At 34.6% G+C, this 9,154-nt stretch overlaps 1 protein-coding gene across 1 annotated transcript in view; it reads left to right on the top strand.

Moving 5' to 3' along the window:
- Window positions 1-727: 727 nt before the first annotated feature.
- fam49bb (family with sequence similarity 49 member Bb) overlaps window positions 728-9,154 on the top strand; it is a 45,354-nt gene continuing 36,927 nt past the window's right edge. The window contains exon 1 of the mRNA XM_032551676.1: window positions 728-856. The gene's annotated coding sequence lies outside the window, so the exon portion shown is untranslated. The remainder of the gene's footprint in view (window positions 857-9,154) is intronic.

The following is a 9,154-nucleotide window of genomic DNA, read 5'->3' as shown; positions in this document are numbered from 1 at the left end:
ATCTCAAGACCATGACATTTCTGAAAGGGCTGGTTGTGCCATAATGTACAGATAAAACCCATTAACAAACTGTTAAAATATTAATAATCAGTCCTTCTTAAAATGAAAAAATATTGAAAATTTTTTCACATTAATCAGTCCAGGATTTTGTGATTGTTTGTGAATTTTCTGCTTTTAAAGTCACTGATTTTGTGATTCCAATTTGGACATATTTGCAAGAAATGTAGCTATATTTGCACTTATGTAAATGTAGCTTTTTGATATCAATAAAGGCAGCAGAGATGAACAAGGAAGAAATACTTTTACCTGCAAGTATCTCATACACTCAATGTTTTTGACCATTTTTTTGTGGAAAAAAAAAAATTGTAATAAAGTTACAATTATGCATTACCATGACAAAGTGTGGAGATCTAAAGCTTTTATGTGAAAAGCCACGATTGCAGAATCTCAGAAACTGGAGGAGCTGATTGATGTGATTAGGCAATAAACGGATAAAAACTACTTTGATTTGATTGATAAAATAATTTCTAAGTAAACAACAATTATCTTGAAGGTTATTTGTCCCTCTGGGGTCAAGAAGGCCACATAAAAAGCTATGGCGGGCCGGATTTGGTCCCCTGGCCTTGAGTTTGAGAATCCCTTATTTGAAGAGCCTGTGTACGTATAAAATGTTAAATTGACTTGCCATACAGAGAGGGGCGGGACTACCCGGACTCTCCGCCCTGACCACAATGACGCCGAACAAGAAACCCGGAAACATCCGCAGCAGCAGCAAATAGCTCTTCTTCTCCTTTGAGCCGCTGCTTCCAGCGTGGTATCCAGACGTCGACTCCCGTGTTTCTCAGCGAGCATCAAGGTAAATAAAAGAAACAACGCTAAACAAGCAGATAATATCAGCACATTCGCTACTTTTCTGCTTTTCTTTCCTGCTTCTCAACTATCCGCCTCCACCTTCCACCAGTTGCCAGTGAGCAAAGCTCGTTTTCCTGTTACATCCTGCTCCTCTTGTCGATGAATGAATGAGCCAGAAACGCGTGCTGCTTTATAATAAAACCCATGCCTTATGGCGGATTAAAACAGCAGAAAATGTTAACGTGAACTCGCCGCATCCTGTACGTGCACCGTTAACTTCCTCTTTCCAGAGCAGCGGTTTTCTCGGCTCCGCGGATGAGGCTGCTGATTTTTCCTTTATTTGGACCGAGTCTTTGAACGTTACACGCTTGACCCGTAACGCGTGATTACAGCCCGGCTGCGGGCTGGCTGTTTGGCCTTTACATTACAGTATTTACTCAGGTTTAGACTGAATGCGTGCGGCTCGGATAGAGAAAACCTTTCAGGCTGCAAATGATGCATCATTAAAGGAAATGCACACACTGACAGCTGGGCCATGTGTGGAGCTGGTTAGTCTTTGGTTTAATAGGTCTAGAGGTAACCACACTTGTGCATAAAGTTGTTTTTATTTGCTAGATTTTTATGTTGAAGTCATTAACCTAGTGACTGAAACACTATGATCCAACTTGCGTCATTTTATTTTCTCATTGTTGAAGCTAGAGGGGAAAAAGGAGTAGAGTCGTACTTTAAATTAAGGCTAAAAAGACATGCATGTGAATTTCTTAAAATTTATTTTGTACCTCAAAGCTTGAACCCAGCTAAAAATTACATAGTGACAAAGTTATCTGAATTTTTGCATCAAAAATATACTTCTAACTTTCATAGCCTATTTGAGATTCAGTATTTTATGTGAAACATATTTAAATTAGGGATCAATTGCATAATCAATTAAAATTACCACGATAATTTCCATTTCGATGATGATTTTAAAGGTAGTTTTGTTTACAGAAACATCATACTTATGATTTAAGTTGTAAGTGTTTTTTATTTATTGTTTTTATTTTGGGTACTTAAAATATCTTCTAAAATATCTTCGTTTACTATTTCTTATTACTAATATTATTATTACTATTTCTAATAAGTTCAAAAAAGTGCGAACAAAATGTACTTGTGCTTATATATAATAAGAATGATTTATTTAATTCTCCTTTGGGATAAATAACATACTTTTGAATTGAATGGAGGAAGTTTTATTGTTGTTAGGAAACATCTTTCTGTATCCTGGCATCTTCACTGCATTTAAAGATGTCTTATTGTAGGAGTCTGTGGAATATTTTTTATTTTTTTCTCAGTAAAACTGCAGGCTGCTTCATGACTTAATTTTATTTCCTCATTCCAGCGGTTTTTAAAGTTTCAGCTGGAGTACAAAACATGAAGTTTCTCATTTTCTTTTAAAAGTTTGACAGATTTAACTGTTTTTCTTCATGAACTGTAACATAAAATAAAAACATTGTGTAAACTATATGGTAGTTTTTGATTAAAACTAGAAACAAAGCTTAAAAAGGTTGAAGTCCATCCTGGCATTTGTGTATTTATACACCAGAAAATTATGTTTTTGTTTTGATGTGTTTAAAGATGGAAAGGAAAAACTCATTATTTTTGTTTGGATCTCTCAGGAAGTTCATTTCAGATGCAGGGAAGTAAAGTCATTGTTACTTTTTTTAAAAAGCAGTTTGCTATAAACTGCACCACTTTTTTAGGGGTGGGTTTTGCATAAATTGCCTAAACAACCATTGCCTGGTCACAGTAAGGCGGCGTGTTGTTTCCTTCCTGCCCAGCCTTTGCAATAGCTGTTGCTGAAAGTGGAAGTGAAACACTAAGATAGCTAAATTTGCTCATCACATATTGTGAAAGTGCAGCATAAACATTAAACCTGTTTAAAAAGGAGCTCAGACTGCTGGTCAAGACACTGACACACACAGTTTTCTAAATGTCTCACACAGCAGATATAGTTTTAATTTGTGGCAAAGACAGTTTACAGAATAACCCAGTAGTTGTTTTGATTTTTATTTCCTTTTTGATGGTTTAGAAACAATAACTTTAAACCCTTGGAATATTTTGTTACCCACCACACGTTCTGGGAAAAATGTTTAATTTAAGTTCATCTATTCAGTGGTAGAGGAATTAAAGTCATTGTTGAGCATGTCAAATTTCATGATGTGTTTCTGACACAACTGCTTCTCTTTCTCTGCAAAAGGGGGAAAACACAAGAACATGCCATTCAGTTAAGACAGCTAAGATTTGATCTTCAGAATAATGAAAATGGTTACAATTTTAGGATGTGTAAAAACTTTTAAAGCGTCTTTTGATCGCAGTTGGTCTTGCAACTAATCTGAATCTCTCTGACTAAGGCTGGGTGATGTGGCAAAAATAAATAATCTAAAATTTTTCTCAGATTTTAATCGGTTTTCTTATTTCTCTCACTTTCTTTCCTAAAAAAGAAATGACAAATCACAGAAAATATTTTAAAAAATCGTTTTCTATTGCTGTTATCCCTTCTGTAAGTTGTACAACAAAGAGGTTTTGTCTAATTACAAGAATGTAATCATAATATTCACAGAATAAAGTAGTTTTACCAGAAAAAACATCTTAAAAACACAAGGAAAAAGTTGTTTTAATGATAAAAAAGCTTTAGAGTTAAGACCTGATGTGATTACATCAGTCTGTGTTGTTCTTTCTTCAAAATAAACAGTTGTTTGCACAATAGTTTCAAAATCCTGCTATTGATAATCATTTGATACGGATGTGTTGAAAGATGAAGTATTTCCTTATTTGTAAAACTTGCAGTAAGATGCTCAATATTCATCTTTTTATTTAATTTAATTTTTTTTGCTGGAGTTCTCAAAAAATTGTTAATTTATTCTAATATTATGACTATTCTGGTTTATTTTTGTGTTGTTTTGACTTTATTGGGTACAAATTATTCTCATATTACGACAGTATTCTTGTAATATTATGACTTTATTCTTGAGTTAATAACTTGACAAAACCAGTTCACAAACTGTTACAATATCAATGAATTCCTAAACTTAAACAATATTATTAAACATCTTTTTAGTCCCTCCAGGTTTTTGTGATTTTTTTTTTTGTGATTTTTTGCAATAAAAGTCATAGTATTTGTGGTACTAATTTAGAAACATTTGTGCTACGGTAAATGTGACTTTTTATTACTCGCTGTATAGATCATGAACTACAATCTGACATCAATTAAGGCTGAGGCAGCTGTTTAGTAAAAGTAAGAAAGTTTTTGACAATTTTTGAGAAAAATTTGCAATAAACTCCCCAAAAAAGTGCAGCGATTTGTTGATTTTGTGTAAATGTCCATAATAATTCTCAAGAACTAATCAGAGGGACTGATTGATATAATTTGGCAGTAAACAAATGAATTAATTTGATTGATAACATAATATTTAAGCACACTTGGTGTTTAGTCTAGAATCTTGAGGGCCACATAAAAAGCCATGGCGGGCCAGATTTGGCCCTCTGGCCTTGAGTTTGACATGTTGTAGACAAACAGTCTAAGTTGTATTTTTCTATTTTTTATATATTTTTTCATTGTTACGTTCTGTTGCTGTGCGTAATAAATGTGAATGACTTTGGTTTATTTTTTTTGCCACTGACTTTTTTCTTACTTTGCACTATTTGAAATGACTGGGAGGCATGACAGTACCTGACTGGTGTGCCGATTGTAGGCTGTTGGACATGGTAAAACTTGTTGCATGCTCTCTCATAATAAAGTGGCAGAGTTGGTTACTTTCTACTCCAACAAATCCTTTCCGCCTCCTCTTTTATTTACCGCTGCAGCCCAAAAAGTGGCAGAAGGAAGAAAGTGAGACTCCTGTTAAATACGTCTTTGTTTGTTCAGAGAACAATCGGTTTCTCTCTCTTTGTAGATCAATTGTGGAATGACAGAAACGGTAATCTGTTCACCTGGCACAAAGCTGGAAGTCTCTGTCATGTGCAGGTACAGACGTGCAGTCGTTCTTAGGCATGACCCTTTTCTTGGAAATTAAGCGTTTATCCCATGCTGTGCAGCAAAACAGAACAGAGGACAAATGAAACAAGCCATAGAAATCCAGTGAGTGAAAGTTTTTCACATAATTTCTCCTGAGAATTATGTATTTAAGAGGAAACGGATGGCAAAACTGCAGCGGCTGCAATTCCTGAAACCTAGAATGAGTGTTGCTTTTATGTATGTGGATATTTAATAATTTTACCACAGTTATACCACAGTTTTATGTTATTTGCAATTGTATGAAAGGGTTTTTTCCTACTTCTGCTAAAATAATTTAATTACTGAATTACCTATTTGTGGGATAATAAAGGCTTTCTATTCTTTCCTATTCCAATATATTGATTATATATTGACAAGTAAAGTTTGAGCAAAAAAGAAAGTATATATTTTTTTTAAGTACCGGTATGTATTTTGCATTGGCTGGTTCATAAATCAGCTATTCCTGTAGCTAGCCTGCAGTCTGCTGCTTAACAGATGTGCAGACAAAAGCTTTACAGCTGCTTGTTTAGTGTGTGTGAAAAGACCAGACATATCACATGAATTTGTCTTTAAGTAAGAGAAAAGTGTAGTTGCCTTTCTTTGTAGCCATCTGAGGGTTTATTCCCACCAACCCTGTTTATTTCGCTTTAATCCAACTCTAGTTTGTTTGCCTAAAAAGTCCAGTTCGTTTGGGAATGTTTGAACGCAAAATAAAACTGATGTGGACCAAAAAAGTGAACTGTGGTCCGCCTAAAATCCTTTGTCTTGGTTTGGTTGACATGAACTCTAACACAGTTTTATGGATATGTGAATGCAAAGTGGACCAAAGACCGCTCCAAAAGCAGGAAGAGGACTATAGCGCAGGGCATTTTGGGTAAAAAGAACAAAAACAAACGTGTCTAACTCTAACTGGAGAAATAAAATCTGGTCTTTTGCCAAAGACAAAAAAGAAATCCTACAACCATTTTTGTTTACATTTTGTAAAGAAGGAAGTTGCGCTCTTTCTTTTTTGTAGTTTTTCCTATTGTTTCCTTTAGTTGTTCTTTATGTAACAGGTTTTTTAAAGGCTTAGTTTGTTTGATCCAGTGGAGTTTGAAAGTGAAGCGCAGTGGTTGAAAATGTTGCGATTTTGGTCCCAAATCAAACCGAATCTACCGAACTACCAGGTGTTAAATCTCCCTGACAATCGGTGCACAGAAACTACTCTATCCTTCATCCAACCAGAGAAAACTCAGGTCAGTCTGGTATCTCGTTCACAGCACTACAAACCATATGAGAGAACATGTCTGAAGTCTTTTTACGTTCTACCTGAAAACGGCCTGTGCGTACTTTCTATTGTTGCCATGGTTTCACCTAATGCAACCACAAAACCAGGCTGTAGTCTGAAGTTCTGTCCAGACCTCGTTGACTTGGACCAGACCCAGACGTCCTTCTTTAGAGCCACCCTGTGCCACTGAGCTTTGTTCTGCAGGTTGGGTTACAGCAGTTATTCTTGGTATGAGGATTGCTCCAGCGTCTGGTAATATGCAAACCATTTCCAGCAGCAAGCGGACACACAGCCCCACTTGAAACGTCTCGGCTACTACAGCCTTTGTTTCACATTCAACATGTTTTTATTCACTTTCTACCGAATGTTTTCCTAAACCTTCAGATTTCCCAGAATATCAGTTCGGGTGCTTGGTTATTTTTAGCTCGTTTGAGGTTTAAGCTCCTTATTCCATTCGAGGGGCGTTGTTTTTCTGCTCTGAAGTAGGTTGACACAATAACATGAGCAATTGTGTAACTCGTGGAAGCCTAAGCTTGGAGCGTAAGATTTACATGTTTGCATTACCTCATAGTATCTACTTTGTATAATACATATACTGTTGTGCTGCTGATGAGTCTGGCTGCCTCTGGCCTTCACAGAAAACAGCCTAATTGATCTGTGGTAGTGCTGCTGGTGCAGTTATTGAGATTAGCATTCTCTGACTGATCTGCCGGCCTGTTCAGCTCTCTGCTGCAGCGTCGTTAATATTCAGAGCGGATTTTTGACAAAGATATTTAATTTAGTTCAGCGCTATAATTTAGGAATTTGTGCCATTAGATGTGAGCTTTAGAGACTCGTATGATAAGTTAGAATAGTATTGAAAATATTGAAGCTAATGATAATTTTAGTAATCGGTTAATCTATCAATTTATTGTCATGATTAAATGGATAAACAATAAACAAATGATTCAATAAATTAGAATAGTATTGAAAGTAGGGCTGCAACTAATGATTATTTAAGAAACCGATTTATCTATTTTTCTGACGATTAATCGATTAATTGGGTAAAAAAAAAAGTTTGGTCATCTCCTATGCCTCTATATACATTAGAAATACAATAGAATATGTAAATAAACAAATGACTCAATAAAATAGAATAGTATTGAAAATAGGGCTGCAACTAATGATTATTTTAGAAATCAATTAATCTATTTTCATGATGATTAATCAGATAAAAAATTAATTTAACCACTTAAGTCTTTATATCCAATTAAGTGATTAATTGGATATAAAGACTTACTCTACACCAAATTGTGTTAAAATGAGGAATGCTGAGCATTTTTTTGAAGTTACAGTATTAGTTTCCTAATAAGAAAATATTTAATCTTTTAACACATCAGCATGAAATTATTGGTGCCCCTCTATTTGAGAAGTACTAATATAATTACGAACAGATTGGAAGCCTTTTTCTGTTAATTAGGATGATTTTCCATTTGTAGCGAATGAAAACAATTATATTACATCAAACCGTTAAAAAAAACAAAAAATTTTAATAGAAAATTGTGGGTTTAATGCTTAATACCGGCTTAAAGGTTGTTATTTACAAAAGGTACTTTTAATCTAGCACGCCTCATCTTGATGATTATTCTAGATTAGTGAATAAGAGCTTTATAAACTCCTGCAGGGATTTGTTTTCTTCAGGCATGGTTGGCTCCTCTATTTCACGTGGTTCTCCATCTTGAATCGTAGCTGCATGTTCTCTCTTGTCTGTCAGCCGGTCGGAGGTGAAATGATGATGTACTTGAGTCATTAGTGAGGGAAGAACAGCCTGCCGCCAAATTCATGTTTCTACACATGAAGAAGTTATTAGAGAGCAGGAAGTTTGTGCAGTTGGGTTTTTCTTCTTACTTTACTCTCACTGATGTGTTTCAGAGCTCTTTCTTTAGTACCTGAAGTAGGGCTGGAAAATAAATCAATAAATTGGTGGTCTTTTTTTCCCGCCAGTACACTCATTGGGTTTCCATAGTTCAAAGTGAACTTGTTTCACAAGCTTATATTTGTTTGGATCTTGAATTCAGGTCAAATACAAGGGTCAGAATAAGTTTTTATTTTTATTTTTTATGAGAATAAAGTCTTGTGACAATGACGTCTTAATGATAATGACAGAAAATTATTTGATTAGGTGAATCCACAAATAAACGGGTCTACTGTTCATTGATGAGGGCTGCAACTAACAATTATTTTAGTAATCAATTAATCTATCAATCATTCTGACGATTAATCTGATAAAAAATGGCTAGTTTTCATTTAACCACATAAGCCCTTTTCATACAATATTAGAGATGCATTAGAAGATGTAGATAATTCAATTCCTTTTTTAAAAATTAAGTAAATAAACATTTTATTGCCTAAATTGTAATACCGTAGCATTCCTTTAGTAAATCTGAACCAGGTGAAGCTAAAACTGCAATTTCAGAAGTTTTGGAGAAAATATATTTGCAAACAGAAGTTGTTTTTTTTTATTTTTAAGTCTTGAATGCAAAATGTATCTTTTTGTTCAGTTTTGGCTTATTTGCTACCCTGTATGTTTTTTTCTCTTCTGTAAATGATTAATTAATTACTAAATTAGTTGACGATTATTTCTGTAATCAATTAATCACGATTAAGCTGATTAATCGCTACATCCCTAGTATTGATAAATAACGGTAATCTGTGTTTATTTGGCCAAACTTTGTGTATTGGCGCATCTGTAATTTTAGACATTCAAGTTTGGATTGCAACCCTTTAATCTTTAACCCGTAAATTAAATCATTTGTTAAATTCCAATGAGAAATGGTGTTGGGTCATTATAATGATGAGAAAATAAATAAATCACTGTGGAAAACTGTTGCCATCTATATCACCACAACAATATCCAGCAATAATACTGCAGACTTTTCAACTGGAACTGGATAGCTGGTCCACTAATGGGAAGATGGATGGAGCTAAATAAAGGCCAAAAAACCTGTTAAAAGTGGTTTTAC

The sequence above is a fragment of the Xiphophorus hellerii genome, chromosome 21 (assembly GCF_003331165.1).
Source record: "Xiphophorus hellerii strain 12219 chromosome 21, Xiphophorus_hellerii-4.1, whole genome shotgun sequence".
NCBI lineage: Eukaryota > Metazoa > Chordata > Actinopteri > Cyprinodontiformes > Poeciliidae > Xiphophorus > Xiphophorus hellerii.
This window is presented reverse-complemented; position numbering and strand designations above follow the sequence as displayed.